The sequence below is a fragment of the Dipodomys spectabilis genome, unplaced genomic scaffold, assembly GCF_019054845.1.
Source record: "Dipodomys spectabilis isolate Male_0828 unplaced genomic scaffold, ASM1905484v1 ptg000336l, whole genome shotgun sequence".
NCBI classification, from domain to species: domain Eukaryota; kingdom Metazoa; phylum Chordata; class Mammalia; order Rodentia; family Heteromyidae; genus Dipodomys; species Dipodomys spectabilis.
In genome coordinates, this window is record NW_024871013.1 from 196,211 (window position 1) to 209,822 (window position 13,612).

Consider the following 13,612-nt stretch of genomic DNA (forward strand, 5'->3'; position numbering starts at 1 on the left):
TGTCCAGTCTGGGCTTTAACCTGTATCCTCACAAGAGTAGATTCCCATGTAGTCAGGATTTTCATAAGCTTGTAATAGCTGATGATTTTTAAGTCTTTGCATTTCCTGCAGGTTCATGAGTACTGAATTAATTTGTTTTCTTGGGTTGTTTTGTTTCATTTGAATGTATGTGTTGAGTTGTTCCTACTTTTACTTTTGTTTCTTTCAATAAAGTTCTTACCTAAAGTGCTGAGAAACCAATTCTTATTTTTTACGATAGTCAATGTGAACATAATTTATTCCAAAGCAATTTCAATAATATTTAAACACCTTCATATCTATGAATTGTATATAAATGATAAGTGCTGCAAAGGGTCTTTTTATTTTCACAGCAGTCTTTGCCATACACAGACAGATCATGAAATATATGAAGATAATAAAACTACAGATGCTAGCAAGGAGAAAAAAAACCTATTATTAATTGTTTGACAGAGGATTCCCTTCTAGTGAATGAAATACGTTGCTTGATGCAGGATTTCACAAAATTATATTGCTTGGAGGAAGCTAAACAATCATCTAATTCTACAGAATTGAGGGAGATGAATCGACCTGAATAATTTACATTTGGGTCAAATAAAAGTCTGCTTCCAAAAGGAGAGTTGACTTTAGAGAAACATAATGAGTTGTATGTAAATAAGTGCTTAGCTGATTTTGTATATTTGTAAACTAATACAGGGAAATAGATTACAGCACGGTTAAAAAAAGAACTTCGCATTGAAGTACTCATTTGTGTGTGTGTGTGTGTGTGAGAGAGAGAGAGAGAGTGTGTTTGTACACATGCACGCGTACACACGCACGCACATGTGCTAGTGCTCATTCATTCATTCATCATTCCTGAGGCTTGATAGTGCCTGGGAACTCTCCCTAATCTTTTGTGACCAAGGATAGTGGTTTACCACTTGAGCCATTGTTCCACTTCTGTTTTTTTGGAGATAATCGCATTTATTTTCATGATTGGACTGGCTTTGAATAGTGGTCTTCATATTTCAGCCTCCAGAGTAGCTAGCTAAGCTTCTTCAGCCTCTAAGAAGCTAGTTAAAATTGGGCCTGTCCTCTATGCTTCACTGCTCTTTTATTCTTGTCCTGAGGTGTTCACATGCGTAAGTTATATATATGTCTAGTTGCTTTAAAAAATACTCTTACTGCTTGGCACCAGGGGCTCCCATCTGAACTCTAAACTATTGAGGAAGCTTGAGAACAGAACCCAGGCCAAAATTTTAATGGGTTTCCTTCTCAATCTATAGCTTGGTGCATTGGGTTATTTCTACCATCCTGCACTATCTACAGGTTAAGATTGGAAGGACTGCAGATTCCAGGCCAGCCAAGGTAGGAATCTAGACAAGTTGGTGTGCAACTCTTATGCCATTGATAATGGGAAGGCTAAAAAGACAGATCAGGTGCATGTTTTGTGAAAAGGGAACCCCTATCCTAAAATTTACTACTGATATGACACCAGTCTAACAAAAACAGTACCTCAAGTTGAACACAATTTCCCACAACCAAAATATTTATGGACATTAACATCCAAAACTTAGTATAATCTGCTCTTTGTTCTAATATCAGCTTCATCTGGTTATCATATGATGTGACAATAGTTTCTTCATTAAAGTTTTTATATATTTTAAAAGACCTAGAAAATTCTTTCTCACTTATTCAGTGCAAACGAATGGCAAATTGGTCATTTCTTACATATTTGACTACCACTATAAATTCATCTTATGATTATTATTAATAGTAACATATTCTGATTTATTACTTTACTTTGTAACACTTTTTAAACTTTTGGCTTCTTGGCTGAGGTTGAAGTATTTAAATAGTATCATCAAATTATATTACTTGGGTACTTTGGGTCAATTTCTAAAAAGGTTTTAACCAATGGCTTCTAGTAATTCTATTGTTTTTTTTTGGGGGGGGGTTCTGTCCTGGAACCTGAACTCTGGGCCTGAGTGCTGTCCCTTAAGGCTAGCTCAAAGCTAGCACTCTACCACTTGAGCCAGAGCACCACTTCCGGCTTTTTTTTCTGTTTATGTGATTCTGAGGAATCTAACCCAGGGCCTCAAGCATGCAAGGCAAGCTCTCTAACACTGAGCCACATTCCTAGCTCTCTACGAATTCTTAATTGGTATATTAATTAGTTTATTTTTAATATCAATATAATTTTATTGTAAAGGTAATGTACAGAGGGGATACAGTTACATAATTAAGGTAATGTGTACATTTATTATGGAAGGAACATTGTTATCTCTTCCTTTGATTTTTTTGCACACTCAAAAAAAAAAACTACTAAGGTATATCCTGTCGCTATTGTCAAATGGGTACTTTTCTTTCTTTGTTCTTGCATTTTTTATTATAAAATTGATATACAGAGTGTTTACAGTAACTTAAGTCAACTAAAGATTACACTTCATTTTATTTTCTGAATTTCAAATTTTGAACTTATTTTGTTTTGTTTCTTTAGGGTAATTCTTTTTTCAGACTTGTAGAATTAGTTAATTTAGTTTTGCATAATTTTAACACATGTAAATTATTCAGACATATATTTTGCTTTCAAAATAGTTAACATGTGAATATGTAAAAATTATTTTCTTAAATTTTATATGGTTGGTGAATTTAAATAAATTTATTTTCTCATTATTTCTAAAGATATTTGTGCAGGTAACAAATACTGCATTTTCAAGAAGCATATACTTTATTAAAAAAGGCTTTATATAGTTTTTTTTTTTTTTTTTTTTTGTCGGTCGTGGGGCTTGAACTCTGGGCCTGCAAAAGGCTTTATTACCTAGTCACTTTTTGGAAATATTTGTACTTGAATAAAAAAAAATGTTTGAGCTAGGCATAGTGGTTTGTGGTTTCCATTTTCTAACTATGGTCGGAAGTGTAAATAGGGTTTGTAAATCGGGAGGGACTGAAAAACTATGATACTTTATCATAAAATTTCCAGAGTGAAATGATTAGAGATATAGCCATCCCTAGCAAGATATAGAGCACCTGGTTATCATATTCTAAATCTTGAGTTAAAACACCAGAAACATCAATCTTTTGTCAAAATAAAAGGACACATATTTCAAAATGTTTATTATTTAAGACTTGTTTGCAAAGTTCTCATATCTTTTATTTATTAATTTTCAATCTACTTAATCTATAAGAATCCAAGTATCTTGTGAATATTTTATTTCTTCTAAACTTTTAAATAGTATGAGCAATATTATGATTTCATATATTAAAATACTTTTACTATTTGTGATAATTTTCTCTGTTTAATATGATAATAACAAATGTGTGTATGTGCTGTGTGTGGGTTTATGTGGGTTTTTTGTGTGTGAGTTTTGTGTGTACTTTGTAATGCTTGGGAGATCACACAATTGCTTCACATATGTTAGGCCAATGTTTTAGGACTGAGCTATACTATCTAGTTATAATACAAATTGTATTTTAAATTATGACTTTTGTATTTTCATTCCTAGTATGTTTTTTCAAAATTATATATAATAGGATGGGGGAAGATGGTGGAGGAGAATCTGGAGTCTAAGTAAGCTCTCGCATAGAAAGCAGTTTTAGAGTTCCAGTGAACAGTCCTAAGCCAGAGAATTACACCAAGTGTGCCATCACAGGATAGAGAGTTAGGTGAGAGAAGGAAACCCAGGCAAGAAGACACTTCTGAGCTCTTGCCAGCAGCTGCCGCGGCAGCAGCAGCCGGCGGTGAGTGAGCACAGGAGTCATACCTGAGCAACAGAGAGTCCAGGACGAAGGAGCCAGATGCAGCAGGCAAGTGGATTCTACTCAACACCAGCAAGAACTGATAAGGAGCAGACATCTTCATCCTGCAGTTCGCAGACCAGAGACAACCCAGGAACTAAGACTCGGCATGAGTAGTAGCCTGACGTCCTCACTCCTTCTCAGGGAGCAGAGGAGGGAAGGCCACCCCTCCCCACCACAGCACCGGTGATCTCCATCTTGGATACCAACAAAGCTCAGAGGAGCTGCTAGCTACAACTCAGGCCTTGGAATAAAATGAGTCATTTAGCAGGTCACAAGAACTTAACGGCGGCTTGACCTGCCAGACTCAGCTCCACCCATGGAAAAGTCACCCAGCTCGGGCGCCAGCCCTAGGAGTGGGTTTCTTCACTGGGTAATCATAGCCAGAGGCTGCCCCTCCCTCTAGCAGCCTCGACAATCAATTGAAATTCAGTAAACAGAAACCCTGAGAATGGCTCCAGGCTGGGCTCTGTGAGGTTTTCACAAACTAGCCCTGGAAAAGCTACTGTTTGTTGAAAGGCCTCAACTCTACCCAGAACCTAGCCTCATCACTGCATCCCCCTCTTTTGTGATACTCAAAACATATCTGCCTCCCAATGAACTAGCCTGGGAGGAGGATCGCCAAATCCTGTGTAAAGCAGAGCATTTTTCTGCCTGTTTGAACAAACTGATTTAAGAAACCAACCAATCCACAGGACCACAAGCAGACCAGAGACTCCAACAAGAGGCTGGTTATGGACAAAAGGGAGATATAGGATTTTTCCCACTCCTCTCAAAGAAGTTTTTTTTTTTTTTGGTGTTGTTTTTTTTTTTTCTCTCTTCTTCTTCGTCTTCTTTTTTATTTTTGGTACCTTGCATAAATTTTTTTTTCTTTTCTAAAACTTTTTTTTTAATCTTTAATCTTTGCCTTTTTTGAAAAAAAAATTGTTTTCCAGAAACTTTTTTTTCCCCTTATGATTTTTTTTTCTTTCTTTTTTGGTCTTCTTTCTCTTTTTTTTCTTTTTTAATTATCTTTTTGTTTTTTGTTTAGCTGTACTGAACTTCTCATCTTTTTCTTCTTCCTTTCTTATCCTTTTCACCTTCTCTTCTCTTTCGTTCTTCCTTATGTGACTTAATTCTTGACCTGCACATCCTCAGATAAACCCGTAGTTGACTATTAGACCCTATCCTCTATTGTGTACACACTTAATCCACAAATTTATTACTCAAGTCAAAACCTCTAAGACTTAAATTCCTTAATAGCAGTACTACCTCTTTATAACTATATAATATTTTAAGCATTTTTGTTTTTAAGTTTTTCACATCTCCTTTATATCCCTCCCCTTCTCTCAATAAATTAACGTTCTTATCTAGATTGTTATCGATTCTACATAATTTTATTAATTTCTACCTTTCTATTTTTTCTGGTCTCTTTTCTTTTCCCGTTCCCTTTCTTCTTTTTATCTCTCTCTCTACTTTCATCCTACCCAAACTATTTCCTGCTTTGAGATTAGGACTTAGTTAACTCTCCGTGAGCCTCCCCACATCAATCTATTCCTATTTTTTTACCCACATCTCTACTTAACTCTAATAATTTCTGGTCTTCCAAATTCTTCTTTGCGGTTCGTAGCCCATTAACGTATAGTTGTTTGGTGTTGAATAGATGTATCTGTTGAACTTGATTGTATCTGTAGACTATTGACTGTGCAAATTCAGACTTGGGTTGATGCTTGCCTTAAGATAGTGTTCTAGCACAAACCTGGTGCTATTTTCATCTCAAATGGGCAGGATAAGCTGGAAAACCACAAGAAATATGGCAAATCCGGGTATCTCAATTCCCAATGCCGATAATCAAGGAACAGAAAAGATAATGAATAATCCAGAGGAGAATTCCCAAATAGTTCTACGAACACTGTTGGCAAACATGATAAATCAAAAGATTGAAAGCATACAAAGGACTCTGTATGAGCGTGATAGGGAGAGAGAGGAGGCAATCCAAAAATTTATACAGGAATATCAAAAGCTTGAGGAAGCTACTCAAAAACTGACACAGGATTTGCATGAGCAGCTTGAGAATACTCAAAGAGAAAGGCAGGAATGGCCTGAACAGGCTGAGAACACACATAGAGAACTACAGGAATCCCACGAACGGGAGGAAGCTAATCAAAGAGTAATACAGGAATTGAGAGAGCAGGAAGAGAATACACAAAGATCACTAAAGGTATTCATGGAATCCATTAACAAAGAGCTGAAAGAAGAAAGGGAGACCACAAAGGGAATGGAACCCAACATAAGGAATGGGAGTCCAAGTAAACCATAACCTATCAACTAAGTGATCTGATAATCAACACTGAACATCAAATTAAGGAAGTAAAGAAGCTCATAAAAGATCTAAAACAAAGCTTCAACAAAGAATTTGAAGCCATCAAAGCTGACCAATCAGAAGGAAAATAGATAAAAAACAAAGTAGAAAATCTAGACAGCAGGTTAGACCATGCAGAAGATCGAATCTCAGGGATTGAAGATAGCCTAGATATTATAGAGAAAGGACATACAACCACCCAAGACAAGTCCAAGAAATATGATAGATCTATCCAACACTTGGAAGACACAATCAGAAGGCCTAATCTAAGAATAATGGGTGTAGAGAAGCACCTAAAACAGAAGTTAATGCCCTAGGAAATTTGTTTCACAGGATCCTTGCAGAGAACTTCCTAAACATGCAAAAAGATAGGCCTATTCAGATACAAGAAGCATTTAGAACTCCAAACAGACCAGTCCAGAATAGGACGTCCCACCTTCACATTATAATTCACACAGGATCAACTCAGAAAAAGATCCTTAAAGCTGTCAAGGAGAAAAGATTAATCACCTATAAAGGGAAACCAATTAGAATCACCTCAGATTTCTCAGCAGAGACAATCAAAGCAAAAAGAGCCTGGAATGATGCATGCCATGCCCTAAAAACAAACAACTATCAACCAAGAACACTGTACCCAGCTAAACTCTCCTTCATAACTAAAGGCCAAATAAAAACCTTCCATAGCAAAGAAAAATTGAAACAATACATCTCCACCAAACCAGCCCTACAAAAGATTCTTAAACATGTCCTACACATAGAAAACCAACAAGACCAAAATAAAGGCCAAGAAACTGCACACAAACTGAGACTCCAAGAACCATAGGAAAAACCCAGTTTTTGCAGCCCCCAAGAAGGTGGATAACATGGCAGGAACTCCCAAATACCTCTCAGTCCTTTTTCTTAACGTTAACGGAGTGAACTCTCCAATTAAGCGACATAGACTGTCTAGTTGGATTAAAAAACAAGACCCTTCTATCTGCTGCCTGCAGGAGTCACATCTTGCCCGTAAAAACAAACACATTTTCAATGTTAAAGTTTGGAACAAAATCTACCAAGCAAACAGCCCCCATAAACAGGCGGGAGTTGGAATCCTAATATCACATTAAATAGACTTCAAATTAAAATTCGTGAGAAGAGATAAAGAAGGTCGCTACATGCTAATTAAGGGATCTCTCTTTCAGGAGGTTATTACAATTCTAAATATCTACTCGACAAAAAATGGAGCACCCAAATTTATCCAAGAAACACTACTTTCCCTCAAATCCCATATAAATCCAAAGACATTAATTGTTGGGGATTTTAACACACCACTCTCCCCACTAGATAGGTCAACTCGGCAAAAACTCAACAGAGAAACTGCAGATCTAAACAGCTCCATAGATCAACTAGATTTAACAGATATCTACTGAACATTTCACCCAGCAGCATCAGAATACACGTTTTTCTCAGCAGCACATGGAACATTTTGTAAAATAGACCACATTTTAGGCCACAAAGCAAACTTGTCTAAATTCAGAAACATTGAAGTTATACCTTGCATTCTGTCTGACCACAAGGGAATATAATTAGAACTCAACACCAAAAGCCACCAAAGAAAGTCTATTATCACATGGAGGCTGAACACTGCTGAATCATGAGTGAGTCATGGAAGAGATTAGAAAGGAAATTCAAATGTTCATGCTATTTAACAAAAATGAACACACAAATTACCAGCTCCTCTGGGACACAGCAAAATCACTACTCAGAAGCAAGTTTATAGGTCTGAGCTCCTACATCAACAAATTGGAGAGGTCTGAAACCAACAACTTATTGACAAATCTAAACCTCCTTGAAAAAGAGCAGCAAATAAACCATAATCCAGCAGACAGAAAGAAATAATTAAAATTAAATCAGAATTAAATGAATTAGAATCCAAAAAACTATAGAAAGAATCAACAAAACAAAGAGTTGGTTCTTCGAAAAAATTAACAAAATTGACAGACCCTTAGCAAATCTTATCAGAAAAAGTAGAGAACACACACAAATAAATAAAATCAGAGATGAGAATGGAAACATCACCACGGAAACAACCAAGATTCAAAACATTATAAGGAAATATATCTCAAAACTTTATGCTAATAAGTTTGAGAACTTGACAGAAATGGACCTTTTCCTAGCAAATATTGACATTCCAAAACTAAACTGAGTTAAACCAGCTTAACAGGCCCATATCAAGCATTGAAATAGAAAGAGCAATAAGAGACATGCGAGCTAAGAAAAGTCCAGGACCAGATGGTTTTACAGCGAAATTCTACAAGACCTTCAAAGCAGAGCTCACACCAATACTCCTCCAACTCTTCAATGAAATTGAAAGAGAAAGTTCACTACGGAACACATTCTATGAAGCCATCATAACCCTCATCCCAAAACCAGGCAGAGAATCATCAAAGAAAGAGGACTATAGACCCATTTCTTTGATGAACATTGATGCAAAACTCCTCAACAAAATTTTGGCCAAACGACTTCAACAATTCATCCAAAAAATCATACACCATAACCAAACAGGATTAATTTCAGGGCTGCAAAGCTGGTTCAATATACGCAAATCAATTAATATTATTCATCACATCAACAGGAGCAAGAATAAGAACCACATGGTTAACTCAATAGATGCAGAAAAGGCATTCGACAAGATCCAACACTCCTTTATGATGAAGGTTTTGGAAAAATTAGGAATCCATGGAACATTCCTCAATACAATAAAGGCTGTATATGACAAAACTACAGCCAGTATTACACTTAATGGTGAAAAACTGAAGCCATTTCCTCTTAACTCAGGAACAAGACACGGATGTCCACTCTCTCCACTTCTCTTCAATCTAGTATTAGATACCTAGCTACAGCAATAAGACAAGATGCATACATAAAGTGGATCCAAATAGGGAAAGAAGAAATAAAACTCTCCCTCTTTGCAGACGACATGATCTTGTATTTAAAGAATCACATAGACTCCACACCCAAATTACTCAAGCTGATTCAAAATTTGGCAAAGTAGCAGGGTATAAAATTTACCCCCCAAAACCAATGGCTTTTCTGTATGCCAACAATGAGAAAAGTGTGGCTGAAATTAGGAAAGTAACTCCATTTGTAATAGCCCCACAAAAAATAAAATACCTAGGAATTAACTTAACCAAAGAAGTGAAGGAACTCTATGATGAAAACTTTAAAATCTTGAAAAAGGAAATCAACACAGAACTTAAAAAGTGGCAAAACCTCCCATGCTCCTGGATTGGAAAGATTAACATCGTGAAAATGGCAATACTTCCCAAGGCTATCTATAAATTCAACGCGATACCTATCAAAATTCCACCCTCATTCTTCAAGGAAATAGAAGAGGCAATCCAAAAATTCATATGGAACAATAAAAGAACCCGAATAGCAAAAACGCTCCTCAACGGAAAGAACACTCCTGGAGGAATATCAACACCAAATCTCAAACAATACTATAAAGTCATAGTAACCAAAATAGCTTGGTATTGGCATAAGAACAGACCTCAGGACCAATGGAATAGAATTGAAAACCCAGAAATTAAATTACAGACCTATAGCCATGTAATCTTCGATAAGGGAGCTAAAACAATAGAATGGAAGAAAGACAGCCTCTTCAGTAAATGGTGCTGGCAAAATTGGTTAACTAGTTGTAGAAAACTAAAGCTAGATCCCTATATATCACCGTGCACCAGAATCAACTCCAAATGGATTAAAGACCTCGAAGTCAAAGCAGACACTCTGAAAACATTACAGGATGTAATAGGAGAAACCTAGGTCTCCTTGACTCAGGCCGAAATTTTCTGAATAGAGACCCGGACACACAACAAATCAAAGAAAGGTTGGACAAATGGGATTGCATGAAGTTGCAGAGCTTCTGCATGGCAAAGGACATAGCTAGCAAGGTCAATAGAAAGCCCACGGATTGGGAGAAGATCTTTACTAGCCATACAACGGACAAGGGTCTCATATCTAAAATATACTTGGAACTCAAAAATTAAATCCCCCAACAACAAATCTTCAAAGAAACAACTGCCCAATAAATAAGTGGGAGAAAGACTTAAAGAGAAACTTCTCTGAAGAAGAAAGAAGAATGGCCAATAGACACATGAAGAAATGCTCAGCATCCCTAGCCATAAAAGAAATTCAAATCAAAACAACACTAAGATACCACCTCACTCCAGTTAGAATGGCAAAAATCAAGAACTCTAACAACAACAGATGCTGGAGGGGAAGTGGACAGAAGGGAAACTTACTTCATTGTTGGTGGGAATGTAAACTTGTTCAACCATTTTAGAATGCAGTATGGAGGTTCCTCAAAGACTTCACATAGAGCTCCCTTATGTCCCAGCAATCCCACTTTTGGGCATTTACCCAAATGTTTACAAACAAGACCACACTAAAGCTACCAGCACAACTATGTTTATTGCAGCATTATTTACCATAGTTAAGATATGGAACCAAACCACATGCCCCTCAGTAGATGAATGGATCAAGAAAATGTGGTGTATATATATACACAATGGAATTCTGTGCCTCCATCAGAAAGAATGACATTGCCCCATTTGTTAGGAAATGGAAAAAACTTGGAAAAAATTACATTAAGTGAGGTAAGCTAGGCCCAAAGAAACATAGGCCCCATGGTTTCCCTTATTTGTAATATCTAGTATATGTATGAGTCAAGCAGAAAAGGTCAGATAATGTGACGTTAGGAAAATGAACCCTTAGATATGTATTTTAATGTTTTTTTCTTTCATGCATGTGTTTCTAACGCATTTATAAGATTATTTCTTTGTTGCTTTGTGGGTCCCTCCCCCACAGTTTAACCCCTGCTTTCACTATATTTGATGTCAGCATAACTTGTAGAGGAGATGGGGGAAAAACAAGTCGTTTAAGGATACAGGTGGACCTATTGCATCAATGAGAAGTACAAGTTGTCCTGTCCAAAACGAGCTTTACAACGTCGGTTCCGGGGGTGGGGGCGGGGGAAGAAAAGGATTGGGATTGGAGGGGGAGGGGGGGCTGGGAAGGTATGTGAAGGGTAAACAATGGAGGAGGCTGCAATGCTTGGTAAGAAATGTACGCATTATCCTGCCCATGTAATTGTAACCCCTCTGTACAGTATGTTCACAAATAAAATAAAATAAAATAAAAATTATATATGATAAAATGTGATCCATCTTCTATCCACGTTAGCAATTGTTAGTGTTATTCTTTCTCTTATTTCTTTGGAAATTAATTATATTCCTATTACTACTTCTTTATATTGTAACAGCTCTATACAATGCTTTATTTTCTATTTTATTTTTCCTTTGTTATCTGACTTTCAGTCAAAACTATCAAGTGGATTAAAAAGAAACTAGATTCAGGACAGTTTATTTTTCTCCTTCTCTTCTCTGAAGTCTTTGTGTTTTTTGAAACAATACCAATGACATACAGCTCCTATGTGGTCCACCATTCTTCCCCCACTCACTCTCTTCTGCAGAACAGCTCAAGTCATTATCGTTGAGCTATATTATGCTGTACTGTTATCTAAATCTTAACTCATTCCTAAATTAATTTTAGTTGCATTGAGCAGTCTCTAAAGACATTTTGTATATATAATATCAGGGGTTTGTATTTTTACAAGGTGTGAAATATGAGTGACTATGAAATATTTAGATATCTCTGTAGAATATTGGTCCATCTGCTCAATAATCTCTTATGTAAATTCAAGGAATACAGGTCAGTCAGAGAAATCTTGTAAAATGGTGTAGCTTGTGCCTCCATACTAGCTTTGAATAGTATTACCATGTTTAGTAGTGAAGACAACATAGTTCTACTATAAGAACAGACACATAGAAGAAGGTAACAGATTTGTCAAAAATAAATTCTTAGTTTTATGGTCCACAGATTTTGAAAAGGATGCTATGACTTTATGAAATAAAAACAGAATCTTAAATGGTTGTATTGGCACTATTGCCTCTCTAGATTTAAAGAATGATCTTAGACTACTACCTCAATCCTTTGTTTGTTTGTTTGTATGTCGGTCATGGGGATTGAACTCTGGGCATGGGCGCTGTCCATGTACTCTTCAGCTCAAGGTGAGCACTCTACCGCTTGAGCAACAGCAAAACTTCCAGTTTTCTAGTGATTTATTGGAGATAAGAGTCTCACGGTCTTTCCTGCCTGGGCTGGCTTTAAACCACGATCCTCAGATCTCAGCCTCCTGAGTAGCTAGGATTACAGGCGTGAGCCACTGGCTCTTGGCTTCAATTCTTTGTTATTGTGGGAGCATTTAAGTAGGAAAAAGCCAAGTAAATATTTTGCATGAACCTAAACTAAGTGGGATAATATCATATTGGTGTCTCTTTAACTTGGAAGTTATAGATTATGTCTTTTTATACTTTAACTTGGGACAATTATCTGCTGTCAGTTATTTTCTTCTCTTACCCTTTTTTTGCCCTTCTACTTACATAATTATTATTTAAAGAGACATAATTGAGCTTGCATTTCTAAATTCTTCAAAATTATCTCAACTACTTCATATTTCTGGCAGCCTCCTATACATTTCTCAAGGGAAATATTTTGTCACTACCATTTTTATCCTATATGATATTGGATATCTTCCTGCCTAATTCAGTGCAAGATATACTTTAGACTCATCCAGATATCCCAACACTTGTACAACCATAAAATACTATCTTCCTTGGAAATCATGATATTAGTATATCTGGTGAGTTGGCATCTGCCATTTTTGCATGGCCTTAATTGATACTTACATGCAATCATGTTTTAAACCAATATACCACTCAGTAGATGAACGAATTGACAAAATGTTGTTTATATATGTACAGAGGAATTCTATGCTTCCAATTCATAAGGAAACGGAAAGACTTGGAAAAATCTTACTAAGAAAAATAAGCAAGACACAAAGAAACAGATTCCATGATTTCCCTCATTTGTAATAACTAGGAAATATCTAGGATAGTCCTAGCAGATGAGCAGAATGACTCAATAGCTATGTATAAATGACCACATAAAATGAGGTGAGCAAAATAAACTCTTAGGTATGGAAGGAGAGGTTTTTCTTTGTGGTTGTTGTTTTTAATGTACGATGTGATTTCTTTTTTTTCTTTTGTGTTTTCCTCTATGGTTGGTCCACTGTTGTATTTGATTTCAGTATCCCGTGTATTGTATATACATTTATCTTCATTTGGCAAGGGAAGCGGAACAATAAAATGGTGAGACAAAGGACAAAAGGCAAACCAATGCAATAGCAATACTCACAAAATAACATTAGAAATTTACATTACAACTTGTGAGGAGTATTGGGGTGAAGGAAAAGTGTGAGAAAAATGAGGGAGGGCGTAAAAACTTTGTCATGTTATGTATCCACTACCTTACAATTATTGCAACCCTTCTATATATCACCTTGAAAATAAAATTAAGTTAAAAATGAGCTGCATA